The sequence below is a fragment of the Saimiri boliviensis genome, chromosome 9 (genome assembly GCF_048565385.1).
Source record: "Saimiri boliviensis isolate mSaiBol1 chromosome 9, mSaiBol1.pri, whole genome shotgun sequence".
Taxonomy (NCBI): Eukaryota; Metazoa; Chordata; class Mammalia; order Primates; family Cebidae; genus Saimiri; species Saimiri boliviensis.
Genome location: NC_133457.1, coordinates 122,059,986 through 122,078,241, shown reverse-complemented (window position 1 = coordinate 122,078,241; position 18,256 = coordinate 122,059,986).

Below are 18,256 nucleotides of genomic sequence, written 5' to 3'. Positions count from 1 at the left end.
CCAGGCGTGGTGGCACATGTCTATAATCCCAGCTACTCAGGAGGCTGAGGCAGGAGAATTGCTTGAACCCAGGAGGCGGAGGTTGCGGTGAGCCAAGATCGAGTCATTGTACTCCAGCCTGGGTGACAAGAGCGAGACTTTGTCTCAAAAAAAATAAAATTTTAGTTCACTGGAAATAATGTACATTTCAGTCCGTGTTACATTTTTTTGTATACAAGTAGATCCTCCCAATTATAAATGAAACAGATTGGATTTGATTGACTGCTTATAGCCGAGTCCAATAAAATCTGATGCGCCTTAAACTATTCCTATAACCACTTCAGCGAATACCATCTCACGTTTGGATGGCTTGATCCAGGAGGGTCTATACACGTTTCCATCTGCCTTCATAGTCTTCAACCCCTAGGGGCCTCAAGAGAGGATGTTTGAGAGGCAGGCCAGCCCTTGCAAAGGGAGGGAACGTGGGCTGGGAATGACATGACCGAACCATTGACAAGGGCCCACATCTCCTGCCTCCATGTTCGTTGACATTTCCTCTGTACCAGGAAAGGAAAATACCCTTTGGCCTGTGTGTGGCTTCTTCCATCAGGTGCTCATGGCAGGCATCCCTAATCTATGCAGGCCCTCTTCCCCTTGGTACCTGGTGACATCCTCAGGGTCATTACCAACTTCTACGGAAACCGAGATAGTTCTCAGGGTGAAACTCACCTATTCTTGCCTCAAGCCTTTGACGTCCCCGCTTTTATCTGCAGAGCACGGTTTTCCACAACGTGCCACATTTGGGGTGTTTTAGAGAGAGAAAACCACGCTAGTATCTGTACTTGTCCCTGCCAATGGAATTATTTGGAGTCATAAAGTTGTGATGGGATTCCCAAGGTATAGACGCTGTGGTTTCTCCATTACTGGCACTCTGACTTAGAGGCTGGTTCTCCTTCTCAGTTCCGATTAACTAGTAAACAAGGTTTTTAAAGAGAATTATAAAAGGTAAAATTGGAGAGTGCCTTAAAGATCACCCAGACCAACCCTCTAACTTTTACAGACAAGGAAACCAGGAGGGTGTTGGTCCAAGGCAGAATTAAAGATGAGAGCCCACTCCTGACCCCTCTTCTGCATCACGCAGGGAGATTCCCCATCAGACAGTTCCATCCTAGCTGCCAGGATTACTGACGACAGATGTGGGGGCCACTGCCCACTCGAGACTGGAGGCATCTTTCCACGCCCCTCCCCATTGTCTCCCTGTGTGAATCAGCTTCCACACAGGAGCATCAACAGCCAGCCCCCAATGGGGTCCCCACGAGGTGTGAGGCTATTTATCTGGAAGAAGAGCTTGTACTGTAAGAGGTGGTGAAACAGAAGCAGTTCTCTGTCCCCGGGTGGTGCCCCAAAATAGCATTAAAGAAACCATCTAACATGATGCATCCGGCCATTCACTTTCTTGGCTCAAAAAACTCCTTCTCTCCCTGATGTCTGATAATCTATCAGCATTAAAAGGATGGGGACTTTGAGTGACCTTTTCCTCTTGCCAAAGGAAACAAAGCCATTTTTGAGTATTTTCAGCATAAAAAGACAATCTCTTAAAACCCTATCCCTCAGCTCACTGATGAGAAGGGGCAGGCTGGGAGAGCCGTCTTCACCGGCCCGCTATGCATCAAATTGATTTAGCAGGCAACAAATGTCAGGAGAAATTAAAAAGGCTGGCCAGCCTCCAGCAGTGTCACGTGGGGCCAGCTTACGTATTCATGGTGGTTTCTGGTGTTTTATTTCCTTTTAATCTCTAGCCTCTGATGATGACCAGAACAATCTCTCACATTTGTGAAGCACATGAACATCCGCTGAGCACTTTGCTGGGCATTCACTGGCTTTATGGGTGTGCGCGTGCGTGCGTGTTCATCAGACCATTTGCAATGACTTTCCCTGTGTGTTTCTCCTTCCTTTCTGGAGGCCACTGTCCTGGTCAAATAATTTTGCAGTTCGGATTCTTTCCCTGGACCACAAAATGATACACTGGCATCAGTGGGGAAAATCCACGTTCCCTGCCAAATGTAATTGGGATGGCGAAGAAGGACGGCTGGGTCCTGGGTGATCTGCTGCAGTCACTCGTGCTGTTCACCCACCGCTCCACCACGAAGGGACATCAGCCCCGAAGCAGGGGGAGTCTGAAAGCTGGTTCCGTTTCCTATGAGACATCCTTTGCTCATTTCTTATCATTTCTAATTAAAGTCAGAGGAGATTGGCCGAGGCGAGACTAACTGTCCCCGTTTTCCAGATGTGGAAACCGAGCCTCCTGTGGCTGCTGGAGCCTCTTCTTTGACCAGGGATGTCACAAGAGAAACTGCCAATTGAATTTTGACTTCCTGGTTCAGCCTCCAGTGGCCGTCGCCCTGCCTTCTGTTTGAGCGTGCTTTCTTTGCAGTGAAGTTGAAATCGTTTGGACTTTCTTGGTCTCTGGTTAACATCCCTGGAGGTCTGAGCCATGGCTGTAGTCCTTCCGCAGCGGCGGGCTCCCTCGCCTCTCTCCCCACAACCTCAGGGAGCCCCCAAGTTGTCTTCTCATGCTCCTTCTCTTGTCCCACTCTGCAGAAACCTGTCCTCATCACCTTGCCTGTCCTTCCCTAGAAATCTTTCTTTTTCATCTTCCTGCCGGGGACTTACTTTATACTCCTTTGCCTCTCTCCTGCTTTTTCCCTGCCCCCGGGGAGACACACCCACCCTCTCTCCTGTGCTTCCCCTCCTGCCCTCTGCAGAGACTCCAGCACCTTCTAGTCCCCACACCCTCCAGCTGGTCTGGGGGCCGAGTGCGAGTTTGGGGAGGCTGTGTGGCCATGGTGGTGGGTGGAAATGCCTCAGCCTTCTCCTCCGTGCCTGCTTTGCCTCTCCGGGGCTTGGGACCCTGGTTCCTTCAAGGGGGAAAAAAAGGGCAGAAAGCAATAAAAAGTAGCTAAGGGGCGCCAGGTGGCCACCTCATGAGACAGGCTGAGCAGAAGCCCCACTCCTAGGAGCTGTCTTTGCAACTGTCAGCCCACTGCTGGGCGTGCTGAAAAGGATTACAGAGATAGGCTATACCCTGCTTGGTCTGGACCCCAGGCCCTGAGGAGGAGCCCCCATAGTCTCAAACCAGCTGCAAAGTCTGGCAAAGTGTGGGCCATTGGAGTTTCCAAGTGATGGGGCGGGGAGAGGGTCTGCTGGTCACTGTTCCCAGGCCTGCTGCTGCTCCCCACCCCTCCAGGCTTTCCGCTGTCTGGCCTGGGGCTCCAGACCTGGCCCCTTGGGGTTGGGGGACACAGCGAGCAAATCCCCGGCCTGAGCTCAGACGCTGGTAGAAACCACATGGGGCTGGTCCTGGGGTAGGGGGTGGGAGTCAGTGGAAGAGACGGGCAGGGTGCTCCCAACTAAAATAGCTTCTGGAATAAAAGGTCAAGGAGAGGCCTGTATTATTGTGTGTTGCCAGGGGGTCCCCAAGACCCAGAATCCAGGAAGAGATGGAGCCTACTCAGGAAATTCCCATTCAGCCAAAAGCAACTCAGCCAAGGGATGCTGAAGAAACAGCTGGAGAAAGCCAGGAAGCAGGTCATTAAAAGGTAATTAAGAGACCTCATTCAGAAGGAATGAGAGAGGAAGGCCATGAGGTGGGAGCCTTCCCCACTTCCTCACAGACCAAGTCTCAGCTGCAAGTTGAGGGCTGTGTCGTTACTGTGGGGCCGTGTGGCCCTGGATCCACACATGGCAGGGGCTGGAGCTGGGCCTTGGGAGCAACAGTCACACAGGAGTCAGATCCTAGACTCAGGACTGCCACTTCCAAGAGCAGCCATCCTTGCCCTCTACCTGGTCTGTCTGTGGAACTGCAGGCAGTTATTCCCTCACCCATGCTTTTGCCCAAGCACTTGCCAGTTTATACTTTGACCTTTCCTCTTATCTGCCAGTCCAATGACTCATCCATCTAACAGTCTTTGCACCTATACAGCCAACCCTCCTTCTATTTTGTATCTTTCCTTTTCTGTGTGTGTTCATTCATCATCTCTTGATCTCACTGCACTTCCTCCCTTATTTCCATCCGTCCCTTTATCTACCCATTCACACATGCACTCATCCACCCATCCATCCACCTACCCATCCATTCACCCACCATCCATCCACCCGCCTGTCCGCCCACTCTTCCATCCACCCATCCATGCATCTACCTGCCATCTATCCACATTCACCCCCGTCATTCCATCCACCTACCTACCCACCCACCCATCCACTTGCCCATTCATTCACCCACATCCATTCATGTACCTACCCATCTATTTACCCACCCATCCATTTATCCACCTACCTACCCACCCATTAAACCTACACACCCATCCAGTCCATTCACTCACCATCCATCCACCCACCCACCCACCCACCTTATGCTCATCCATCCACCCATCCATTGACCCATCCGTCTACCCACCCATCTAATCATCTACCTACCTATTCACCCATCAAACCACCTACCCATCCATCCACTCACCCATCCACTCATCCATTCACTCACCCATCCCTCCACCCTCGCCCTACCCATCCACCTACCCATCCACCCACCTATGCACCCAACCTATCCACCTCCCTACTTGCCCATCCTCTTGCCCGACTATGGAGATAATCACACATGCCCATTGCACTTTCTTATTCCTGATGCTACTTCACACCTACTCCAACGTTTCCCCTCAATGCCACTCCATGGTATAGTCAGGCTAGGGCTCACCACTGCCATTCAGTGGGTGAAGAACCTGAAGCTTAGAAATGGAGCAACTTGCTTAGTGTCACACTGTGGGGGTGACCTGGTACCTGTTCTACTGCGCCAAGCTCTTCCCCAGCTGCACTGGATTAACCCTGCAGCATCTGTGGCTGGGTTAGTGTTGGGAACCTGTACTCGTGGTAGTAGAAATTCAGGTGTTGTCAGAAAGAAGCCTGGCATTCCCCTGAAGATCGGTCCCTGAACACCAGAGTACTTTCCTTCAGTGTTCTTTCCAAATACAAGCTTGGGGAAAAAAACCACATGTGCTGTCCTCAGCTTCCCCATCTGTCAAACCGTGGAGTCTTCTATGGCATCCTCCTAGAACCTTCCAGCTGGCTGTGAGGAATTGTCCAAATTGGGGGTGGCCCACAGCATGCTTCTGCCTTCAGGACCTTCCGGGTCTACCACCCCATCTGCCAATTCTTCCGCAATCTCACACACCTGCAGGCTAGCCCGAGGTTGAGGCCTCCTGTTCCTGCTGGACGTGCCCAGCTTCACCCTCATCCTCTTTGGGTACTGACTAGGCCTTTGGGGTAAGCCAACGAGCCCCAGGCCCATGCATCGTCCCCCAGACTGCTGAGCTCAGCACTTTGGTTTCCTGGGAGCCACTGCCCAGGACTCTGGATTCATGGAATTTCCTTCTGTTGCTGAGGGCGGGGGCAGCCATGACTTATCCTTAATAACCAGGCAGACGACAGGATAGCATTGCCCTCAGCTTTCTTAAAAGCAGAGCGTGGTCACCGTCTCTCTTTAGCAATTCCACCGACTCCATTACCGAAATGGCTCTTGCCTTCCGTGCCCTGTCCAAGTTGCTATGTTGTTTTATTGCTTCTCTGAAAAGCTCCTACTAATTAGGGGGAAAGCTGCATACAAATCGAGCTGGGCTGCCATGCAAAGGAGAGGCCCTGTGTTAAGGTGGCTATGGGAGCTTCTCAGGGGCCCTGCAGCCGCTGCCTCCTCCCTGTCCAGGGCTCCTGGCTTCCTTTGAAAAGTCCTTGGAGCCTGGGTTTTCACTCTGAGAAGCTGAGCTATTTGCCAGCCAGGGTGGGGTGGGGCTGGAAAGAGACCAGACTGCCTCACAATGCCCTCAGCTCCAGTCTGTGCTCAGTGGCTGAAGTGGGAGGCAGTGACAATGGGGACAGCCAGGGCTCCCTCCAGCTCTGAATCTCAAGGAGCATGTCTTGTTCTGTATCTTGGGGGTCACAGAGGTGGCAAAGGCAGCTGCACTCCTCAAGACACTGAGAATTCCACGGAAGAGACAGGACATACATCTCTGAACAGCAAGCCACAGTACGAGCCAGAGATCATCAGGGTCTTCGGGTCTCTCCTGAGAGACCATCAGGGTCCTTGGGTCCTGAGGACTGTCAGGGTCCTTGGGTGCCACATGGGTGACTGCCCTGCTTGGGGATGGGAGGGAAAGTTCGGAGGGTTTTCTGGAGTCAGGAGACATTGGAACAAGCCTTGAAGCCCAAGTCAAAGGAGAGGAAGAGAGAGAAATAGAGAGAGAGACACACACACATACACACACACACACACACACAGAGAGAGAGAGAGAGAGAGAGAGAGAGAGAGAGACAGAGAGAGAAACAGAGAAAAAAGAGATATATATACACACATATATAGAGAGACAGAGAAACAGAGAATATACATATATAAATATACATATATAGAGAGACATAGACATATATAAATATACGTGTGTGTGTGTGTGTATGTGTGTGTGTGTGTGTGTGTGTGTGTGTGTGAGAGAGAGAGAGAGAGAGAGAGAGAGAGAGAGAGAGAGAGACATAGATAGAGAAACAGAGAGAGAGAAAAGAGGGGTGCCTCCGGTCCTGGACGGTATCCAGCTCTTTCTCTGCCTGAGGCTACAGTCCTGAGAACGGCTCCTTCCACCTTCCGCAGCGCTGTCTCTGTCTCATCCTCCATCCCATCCTTCAGGTCTTGGCATTAAGGCTTCCCCCAAGCACCCAAGCTGACATGTCCAGCCACTGCCTGGTGACTTCCATTGCAGCACTTAGCACGATCATACCTGGCTCCCTGGGTGTTGCCAGTGTCCTCCTAGTCCAGCGTTCTGTCTCCCTTCTTCACCCACATGTCCTGAATACTTAGCATGCGGCCTGCTGGGGAATGTGATGATTTGCGGAAGGGGTGGTGAGCAGATGGGATCGATGTAGGGGCTGGGGCCTGAGGTGGATGGTGATGGGATGAACAGATCTATAGGGTTTTGAAGGCGTTGGGGTGGAGTGGGATGTGATGGGAGGGATGAGGCGATGGATGGGTTGTGTGACAGGATGGGGAGAGATGCCATGGCATGCACACGTTGGATGGACTGGTGCCCCCTGGTGACCTCCTGGTGGTCCTCTGTGCCCCAGGTTCTGCCTCGTGCCTTTCCTCTTGGAGCCGAGGGCTGTCATAGAGTGGGTATGGATGGACACTGCCCTCGGCCTGTCTAACTGGAGACATCTAGGGGGCCTGTGTGCAAAGGTCTTCATCACGAAGCGCTGGCAGAGTCTGAGAAGGTGGGTGCGGGCGGGAGGCGTGGAGGTGGCAGCTTTTCTTGCCTCAGTCCTGTACCCTACAGCAGTAAGGCTCATGTCTTGCCCAGTGCACCAGGTGCTTACCGGGCAGCTTGGCCCTGAATTCCAGCGCTCATGGAGTTTGTACTGAGTCCTCAGTAAAATGGCAGAACCCATGCTGGATTCTCCCCACCGTCACCTGGGAGTGCTCAAAACCACCTGATGAAGCAGGCTTCCTTTCATTACCATGTTACAAAGGAGGAGACAGAAGCTCAGAGGGGCTGTGTGTCCAAGGTCACATAGCTGGTTAGTGGTGGCATTGGAACATGACTCCAGCTCCCCCTGACCCCAGTGTGACATTCTCTGAATCACCCACCCTCCTCCAACTTTTAAGAGTGATTTGCCAGCCTGCCTCCCTTGAGTCCACAGCTGTCTGATCCAAGGCATGGCCCTGACCTGCCTGCCCTCTTCTGCAGAACTACCCTGGCCTCCTGGGCAGAAGAGGAGGCTGTGAAATATGGAATTGAGGGTGTCATCACACTTGCTTCCATCTTCCTCATGTGGTCCCCCCTGGTTTTCATGTCCCTGTTGAGGACAGCAGGTGACATGACCAATCAGCCCCTGCCCATGCCTGTCAAGATTGCCATTTACAGTTACAAGGTGGCTAGGGAGGTGCCTTCCCTGGTGCTGTGCTCTGTGGGGTGGGGGTGCCAGTGCCTGCTCCCCAGCCTGAAGCCTTTGCTCCTCCAGCTGCGGTCCTAGAGAAGGACTCAGAGCTCAGACCAGCCTCTGAGTTTTTTTGCCTTATTGTCTGTTTTGTGTTTTGTCGTGGATTTTTTTGAGGAGCAAATTTGGAACATTAAATGGAGCATATGAGTATGTGATGATGTTAACTAAAGGCTGAACAACAATGTGTTTTCGACAATATGCCGTAGCTTTTTATTGAGATGAAAGTGACATACAGTCAATTCACAGATAAGTGTCCAATTTGATAAATTGTGAGTGACGCAGATAACCATGTAACCACCACCCCAATCAAGACAGATATCATTACTGTTGCTCTCAAAGTTCCCTCATGACTCTTCCAGTCCACACCCACTAGACTGGACTGGTCTAATTTCCATAATCATAGCAGTCTTCTCTGATCTGAACTTCTTACACGTGTCATCATAGACTACGTACTCATGTATAGAACATGATAGTTTTGAGATTCATCTGCATTATCGCATGTGTCCGTTTGTTTTCATGCTGACGAGTACATCATTGTATAAATATATATGATGAATTTTCACTCTTCTATTAATAGATATTTGGGTTGTGTCTGTTTTTGTGGACATACATTGTCTTTTTTTTTTTTTTTGAGTAAACATGAAAGAGTGGGATTGTTTTGTGACAGGGTGGTTATACGCTTAACTTTTAAAGGAATCTAGAAAGTTTCTAAAGTGGCTGTGCCGTTTTGCACTGTCACCAGCAATGTCTGAGAGCTCCAGTTGCCCCACATTTTCACCAACAGTAGATATCGTCAATCTTTTGAATTTTGACCTTTCTGATAGGTATGATGTGGTATCTCATTGTGCTTTTAATTTTCATTCTCCTGATGACTAATGATATTGCGTAACGTTACGTGTTATCATCCATTTTTGTATGTTCTTTCGTGAAATATGCAAGTCTTTTTCTGTTTGTTTTTGTTTATGTTGTTTTATTATTGAACTGCAGGGGCTCTTTAAATATTCTGGATATGTCTTTGTCAGACATACATATTGCAAATATTTTCTCCCAATCTGTGGCTTGCCTTTTCATATTCTTAATGTTGACTTTTGATAAGCAGAAGTTTTTTATTTTGATGAGGTCAATTTGTTAGTATTTCATTTTGTGATCAGTGCTTTTGGGGTTCTAAGAAGTCTTCACCTCCCTCAAGTCCATGGAGATATTTTCCCATGTATTCTGCAAGACGCTTTATAGTTCTAGCTCTTGTGTTAGGTCTATGATCCATCCATCTCAAATTAATTTTTATGTGTCATGTGAAGTAGGAGTCAAGACTCCTTTTCCTCTATATATTTTCTTATAGTTTTTCTAGCCCATTTGCTGAAGAGATGCTTTTTTTTTTTTTTTCCCTCACTTGGCATGACATCTTTGCAAAAAATCAATTAACTGAGTACATGGAACTCTATATTTGGATTCTCCATTATGATCCATTGATCTATTTGTCTTTGATTCCATCAGTACCACGCCATCTTGATTACTGTAGCTTCTGATATATTTTGAAACCAGTAAGTTCAAGTTCTCCAACTTGGTTGTTTATTTTAAAGATTGGGTTTTTTTCTTTTTAACTATTCTAAGCCTTTTACATTTTCATTTAAATCTTAGAAACAATTCATCAATTTTATTTAAAAATTCTATTCATATTTGGATTCGAATTGTGTTGAAGCTAGAGGAATCTGTTCAGTCTGGGAAGAACTTGCCTCTAAACAATATTGAGTCTCTAAGGCATACATGTAGTTTTTATCCATTCATTTAGATTTTCAATTTCTCTGAGAAATGTGTTCTACTTTTCTACATAGAAGGCTGTACATAAAGTTATTCCTAAATATTTTATAGGCTTTGGTACTACTATAAATGGAATTGTTTTAAAATTTCATTTCCAATTACTTGCTGCTAAGATAAAAAATATAATTGATTTTGTATATTTTGTTTGTATCCTATTATCTTGCTTAATGTTCTTATTAGTTCTAATGGTTATTGTACATTCTTTAAATTTTTTTCATGTAGGCAGTCATAGCATTTGTAAGTATAGGGAAGATGATTTTTTTTTTTTTTGCAAGTCTATGTGCTTTTAATTTTTCTTGCCTTATCGCACTAGCTAGATTTTCAGTGCAAAGGTAAAGAGGAATGGTGAGTTCAGGCATCCTTACCATGTTACCAATCTTAGGAGAAAGACTTCAATGTTTCAGCAAAAAATATGGTGTTTACTAGCATTTTCATAAATGTCCCTTAACATTTTGAAGAAGTTCTTCTTCTTTGTCCAAGTTTGCTGAGAATTTGTGCCATAAACAGGCACTGAATTTTGTCAGACACTTTTTCTGTATTTTTTGAAATGGACATATTGTCTTGCCTGCTTATTTTGTTTTGGTGAGTTATATTGGTTGATTTTTAAATGTTCCTTGGAAAAAAACACTTAATACTGATGTATTACTCTTTTGTATATCACTGAATTCAATTTGCTAATATTATCTTAGGGATTTTGTGTGTGTGTGTGTGTCTGCTTCATGAGGCACATTGATCTATAATTTTCTATAATGTCTTTGTCAGGTTTTGGTATCTAGATTATACTAACTTTCTAAGATGATTCAAGAACTATTTTCTTCTCCACTTTCTGAAACATTTTATGTAAGAGTGGTGTTATTTATTCTTTGAGTGTTTGATAGTATTTACCAGTAAAGTACTCTGGGCCTGAAATTTCCTCGTGGAAAGGATTTAAAAACAAATTCAACTTTAATAGATATTGGAACAATCGGTATCTTTTTCAAGTTGTGCCAGTTTAGGTAAATTGTGTTTTCAAGGAATTTCCCTGCTTCATATGTTGTTGAATTTACTGGCATAGAATCTCTCATAATATTTCCTTATGATCCTTTGGATGTCTGCAGGATCTATAATGATACCCCTCCTTTATTTCTGATACTGGCAATTTGTGAGTTTTCCCCTTCTTTCCTGATCAATCTTTCTAGGAATTTTAAAAGAGATTTATTGAGGTATACTTGGCATACAATAAACTGTACATATGTAAAGTACATAATTTGATAAATGCTGACATACTGTGAATGCTGACATCTGTAAAACCATCACCATAATCAAGATAATGAATATTTTCATCACACATTAAAGTTGACTCATGTCTTACTGTAATGCCTCTCTCCCTCCACCCCTGTCCCCATGCAGCTATTTTCTTTCTGTACCTATAGATTCATTTGCATTTTCTAGAAATTTATATAGATAAATTTACAGAGTGTGTGCTATATTATTTAATTTGGCTTCTTAAGAAATACCAAAATTTTAGATCATATTGCTTCATGAGAAAAAATAAATATCAAAATTTGTTTATTTATTCATGGTGATGGACATTGGTGTTTCCAGTTTTTGTCCATGAAAAATAAACTGATGTAAATGTTCAGGTGTAAGCTTTTGTAGGGATAAGGCTTTCATTTCTCTTGCATAAATGCCTAGAAGTAGAATGACTGGATTTTGTGATAAGTTTTGGTTAACTTAAAAAAAAAGACCCCCCCCCAAAAAAAAAAAAGACCCAACTGCTTTCCAAAGCAGTTGTACAATTTTATGTTCCCACAACAGTATAGAAGAGTCCCAATTGCTCTACATATTCTCCAGTATTTTGTGGCCAGTTAAAAAATTTTTAGCTATTCTAATGTGTGTGTAATAGAATTAGGTTATAGTTTTAATTTGCAATTACCTACTGACAAATGCTCGTTTGCCATCTACATATGTTTTTAGTGAAGTGTCTTCTAAAATCTTTAGGACATTTTAAAGTTGGTTGCCTGTTATCTTCTAATTTCTTATTAATAAATTATAAGAAATCTTTATTGTGAATAAAAGTGTTTGTCAATTAGGCTTTGCAAATATTTTCTCCCAAATCATGGATTGTCTTTGCCTTTTTTTAACAGTGCTTTATTGAGGGAACAGAGTGCTATTCTTTCTCTTTTCTCTCTCTCTCATTCTCTCTCTCTCTCTCTCTCTCTCTCTTTTTTTTTGAGCAGGGTCTTGCTCTGTTGTCCAGGCTGGAGTGCAGTGGCACAATCATGGCTCACTGCAGCCTTGACCTCCCAGCCACCAAAGGTACTGGGATTACAGGTGTGAGCCACCATGCCCGGCCTTTTGGTCTTTTAAAAAGAATTTAATTTTTAATGGACTAATAATTGTATATATTTATAGGTAAAATGTGATGTTTTGATACATGTATATTTTGTGGAATGATTAAATCATGCTGATTAATGTATTCAACACCTCACATATGTATCATTACTTTGTAGTGAGAATGTTTAAAATCTACCCTTTTAGCAATTTTGAAATATATCAAAAATTATTATCAACTATAGTCTCTGCGCTACGCTATAGGTCACTAGAACTTACTCACTCCTCTCAATTGAAACTTTATACCCTTTGACTAACATCTCTCCCTTCCTCAAATACTTTCCCCACTCTGCTCTCTCGTATACATCATTCTACTCTCTACTTGTATGAGTTCAACTTGTTTAGATTCCACATGAAAATAAGACCATGTGATAGTTGTCTTTCTCTTAACAGTTTCTTTTGAAGAATAAAACTCTTTAATCCACTCAGCATAATTATCTTGTGATCCCTCCAAGTTGTTGCATAAATCAGCGCTCCATTCCTTTTCCTTGTTGAAAAGTATTTCATGTTATGGAGGCAACACAGTTTGTTCAACTATTTACCCATGGGAGTTCATTTGGGTTGTTTCTCGTTTGGGTGTTACAAATAAAGCTGCTGTGAACCTGTATTTGTGTACAGGTTTTTTCATTAACATATGTTTCTATTAGTGTTCAGCTGCTGGGTTATGTTGTATGTTTAAATTAATCTCACAAGAAACTACCAAACTTTCCCAGACTGGCTGCACCATTTTATATTTCCACTATCCATACAGAGTGGTCTCTTTTCTCTGTAAATACTGATAATAGTGTTACCGCTATTTTTTATTTTAGTCATTCTGCTAGGTGTGTTAGTAATACCTCATTGTGGATTTAATTTGCATTTCCCTAATGGATAATGATGTTAAACAACTTTCCATGTGTTTATTTGCTCTCGGTATATCCTCTTCAGCAAAATGTCTGTTCATGGCTTTGGCCCGTATTTCTAATTGGGTTGTTTGCCTTTAGTGTTTAGTTTTGAGAATTGATTATGTATTCCTGATACTAGTTTATTTTTTGTTGAACATATGGCTTGCAAATATTTTCTTACAGTCCGTAGCTTGACTTTCCATTCTCTTAGCATGGCCTTTGGTAAAACAAAGATTTGCTTATGTACTTTGTGTTGTTGTTGTTGTTGTTGTTGTTGTTGTTTCGTTTTGTTTTTTGAGCCAGAGGTTTGCTCTGTTGCCCAAGCTGGATTGCAATGGTGCGATCTTGGCTCTCTCCAACCTCCGTCTCAGGGGTTCAAGTGATTCTCCTGCCTCAGCCTCCTGAGTAGCTGGGATTACAGGCATGCACCCCCACGCCCCGCTAATATTTTGTATTTTTAGTAGAAACAGAGTTTCCCCATGTTAGCCAGGCTCGTCTCAAACTCCTGACCTCAGATGATTTGCTTGCCTCGGCCTCCCAAAGTGCTGGGATTACAGGTGTGAGCCACGTGCCCAGTCCTCTGATTGCTTTTGAAACTTTTTTTAAATCTTGGGTTTTCGGAAACATGATTGTAGCTCCTTTTCATAGCTTTTTTTTTAAACGTTTACCTTGTTTGTATTTTTGCTTATCGTTTTGGATCTTAGTTGATTTTTCTTCTACCAAATATGAGGAATTTGGGGCTATTTTTCTTCAAATGTTCTTTCTGTTCCATCCTCTCCCTCTAATTACATATTGACATTGTCCGAAAGGTCACTGGAATGCAATTCAATCTCCTTCATCTTTCTTTTCTGTGTTATGCTATTTATCTGACTTTAAGTCTGCTGACTTTCTCATTTGCTGTCTCTGCCATGTCTTTGAGTACATTTCGTGAATTTTTCATGTGAGATATTGCAATGTTTAGCTCTAGCGTTCCCATTTAAACCTAACTTTTTAAATTTTTCAAAATGGTGGTACAATGAGCATATAAAATTTATCTTAACCATTTGTAACTGTACAGTTCAGTGGTAGTAAGTACATTCACATGTTGTGCTGCCATCACCTCCATCCAACCACAGAGCTCTTTTCCAAGATGTAAAACTAAAACTGTCCCTGTTAACATTAACTCTTTATTGTCCCTTCCCCTATCCCTTGGAAACTCTGTTCTGCTTTTTATCTCTATGAATCTGACTACTCTAGGGAGCTCATATAAGTGGAATAATAATAGTATTTTCCTTTGTGACTATCTTATTTTACTTAAAAGTAATGTCTTCATGGTTCATCCAAGGTGAACCCTGAGTCAGAATTTCCTTCCTCTTTAATGCTGAACATATGTACATTGCATGCATGTATCCCATTTTATTGATCCATTCATCTGTTGATGGAGCTTTGGGTTGCTTCTACCTTTTGGCTATTGAAAATAATGCTTCTGTGAACATGGGTGTGATGCTGATTTTTGAAATTCGTACTTCAAATATTCATTATTAATATATAGAAATACAACTAATTTTTGTATATTGGCCTTGTATCCTCTAACATTTCTAAAATCATTTAGTATACGAAAGACTTTTCTGTAGAATCCAGTGGATTACAGCATTTTCCACACAGACAGCCATGTTATCTGCCTTTATTTCCCCTTTGCCAGTTTTAAAAAAATTTTTCCTGCATTATTGCACATTCTAGGGCATTGAGTATGGTGGTGAATAGATATCCTTGCCTTGGGAAAACTTGGAATCTGTTGCCATTAAGTGTAATGTTAGCTGTAGCTCTTTTGTAGATACTTTTTACCAGATTAAACACCTTTGTGGTCATAATTTGCTGAGAGAATTTTTAATTTTTTGAGACAGAATCATGTTCTGTCACTCGGGCTGGAGCACAGTGGCATGATCTCAGCTCACTGCAACCTCTGCCTCCCAGTAGCTGGGATTGCAGCAAATCTCCTACCTCACCCTCCCAAGTAGCTGGGATTGCAGGTGCCCACCACCATGCCCAGCTAACTTTTTGTATTTTTAGTAGAGATGGGGTTTCACCATGTTGGCCAAGCTGGTCTTGAACTCCTGGCCTCAAGTAATCTCACCTCGGCCTACCAAAGTGTTGGGATTACATGTGTGAGCCACTGTGCCCAGCCTGCTGAGAGGTTTTTAAAAATCATAAATGAATGTTGAATTTTCTCAAGTACTGTTCCCTTTTTATTGAAATGATCACATGATTTTCCTTCTTTAGCATACTACTAACATGATGAATTACATTAATTTATTTGCTAATGCTGAACCAGCTTTGCATTCCCAGGATAAACCTCATTTGGTCATAATACATTGTCCTTTTATATATTTCTGGGTTTGACTACTACTACATTGTTGAGGATTTTTGTATAGATATGCATGAGGTATTGATCTTTAGTTTTCTTTTAATGTATTTGTTTTTGATATCAGGATAATGTTGGCCTCATTAAATGAGTTGGAAAGTGCTCTCTTATTTTCTGAAAGAGCTTGGATATAATTGGCATTATTACATCATTAAATATTTAGTAGGATTTTCCTGTGAAATCATCTGAGCCTGGAGTTTTGTGTATCAGAAGGTCTTAAAATAAGAATTTGATTTCTTTAGTAGTAAGACATATCAGATTATTGCTTTCTTCTTGGGTGAATTTTGATGTTTTGTGCCTTTCAATGAATCCATCATTTTATACAAATTGTTAATTTATGGGTATAGTGTTCTTAATACTATCACCTTGTTATTCTTTTAATATCTGTAGTGTCTGTAGTGATATCTCCTTTTTAATTTCTGATTTATAATTTTTGTTTTCTCTCTCTCTCTTTTTTTTTTGGCAGTCAGTCTCACTAAAGAGTTATCAAGTGTATTTAATATTTTCAAAAAACTAACATTTGGTTTAACTTATTTTTCTATTTTTCTGTTTTCAGTTATACTAATTTCTGCTCTTATCATTTCTTTTCTTCTATTTTCTTTGGGTTTCATTTGTTCTTTTTCTAGTTTCTTAAAGCATAATCTTAGACTGTTTGGCACTTTCTCTTTGACACATAGATTATTTAGAGGTGCGTTGTGTAATTTCCAAATTTCTTCTGTTGTTGATTTCTAGTTTAAGTCCCTGGTGGTCAGAAGCTATACACTATATAATTTTTTAAATTATTTTAAGGTTGTTAAGCTTTTAATGGCCCAGAATATTTTGGCGAATGTTCCATTTATACTTGAAAAGAATACATGATCCACTACTATTGGCTGAAGTATTCTCAGCCAACATTAAGGCTGATGTTTACGTTTATGTTTAATGGTGAATAAACATGTATTAGGTCAAGTTGGTAGTGTTATTCAGGTCTTCTGTATTTGTGCTGATTTTCTGTCTATGTATTCTATTACTGAGAAAGAAGGGAGGAAATCTCCAAACATAATTGTGGATTTCTTCTTTTAGTTCTATGAATTTTTGTCTCATATAGTTTAAAGCTCTGTCATTGAAGGATCTACTGTTTAGGACTGTTACATCTTCTTTGTGAACTGATTATTTTGTTATGATGTAACAGCCCTATTTGTCCCTGGTAGTTTTTGTTGTTCTGAAGTCTTATTTATCTGATACTAATATAGCCACTTACGTTTTGTTTTGATGAGTATTTGCTTGGTGTATCATTTTTATCCTTTTACTTTTAATCTATCAATTGAGGGGCCAGCAAACATTGTCCTGAAAAGGGTAAGCTATTAATAGTAAATATTTTAGTCTTTGTGGCCACATATGGTTTCTATTACCTCTTTCTTCCCCTCCCTTTCTTCTTCATGACCCTTAAGAAATGTAAAAATCATTCTTAAAAACAGACCATGAGCTGGATTTGGCCTCTGAGCTATAGTTTACTAATTTCTATACAATTATATTTAAAGTATATTTCTTATATATATAGCATATTAGCCTGTTTTCATGTTGCTGATAAAGACATACCCAAGACTGGGCAATTTACAAAAGAAAGAAGTTTAATTGGACTTACACTTTCACGTGGCTGGGGAAGCCTCACAGTCATGATGGAAAACAAAGAGGAGCAAGTCCCATCTTACATGATGGCAGCAGGCAAAGAGAGAGCTTGTGCAGGGAGGCTCCTGTTTTTCAAAACCATCAGATCTCATGAGACGCATTCACTATCATGAGAATAGCACAGGAAGACCTGCCCCCATGATTCAGTTACCTCCCACTGGGTCTCTTCCACAACATGTGAGAATTCAAGATGAGATTTTGGTGGGGACACAGCCAAACCATATCATATAGGATATGATTGGATCCTAGTCTTTTTTTTTTTTTCAATCCAATGTGACAATTTTTTTCATTGCTATATTTAGACTGTTTCAATTTAATGTCATTACTAATATAGTTAGATTTAGGTCTACCATTTTATTTTCTATTTTCTCATTTTTTTTTATGTTTCTTTTCTGTCTTCTTTTGAATTATGTGAATATTTTTAGCTTTCTATTTATTTTATTTATTGGCTTTTGTTTCTATATCTCTTTGTATTACTTTTTAGTTACTGCTTTAGGGATTACATACATACCTAACTTTTTTTTTTTTTTTTTTTTTTTTTTTTTTTTTTTTTTTGAGACGGAGTTTCCCTCTTGTTACCCAGGCTGGAGTGCAATGGCACGATCTCGGCTTACCGCAACCTCCGCCTCCTGGGTTCAGGCAATTCTCCTGCCTCAGCCTCCTAAGTAGCTGGGATTACAGGCACATGCCACCATGCCCAGCTAATTTTTTGTATTTTTAATAGAGACGGGGTTTCACCATGTTGACCAGGATGGTCTCGATCTCTTGACCTCGTGATCCACCCGCCTCGGCCTCCCAAAGTGCTGGAATTACAGGCTTGAGCCACCGCAACATCCAGCCTAGCAGCAGGGTTGCATGAAGGCAGCCCCTATCTGTGGGGCTGTGGGGAAGGACCCCCCCGCTGGGGCCAATGTTCCCCAGGAGCTGAGCCTAGTGTGGTTGGGGTGGGAGCTTTGTGCACTACCTGGCTTGCCTCATTTTTTGTATTTTTAGTAGAGATGGGGTTGCACTATGTTAGCCAGGCTGGTCTCAAACTGCTGACCTGAGGTGATCTACACGCCTCTGCCTCCCAAAGTGCTGGGATTACAGGCATGAGCCACCTCAT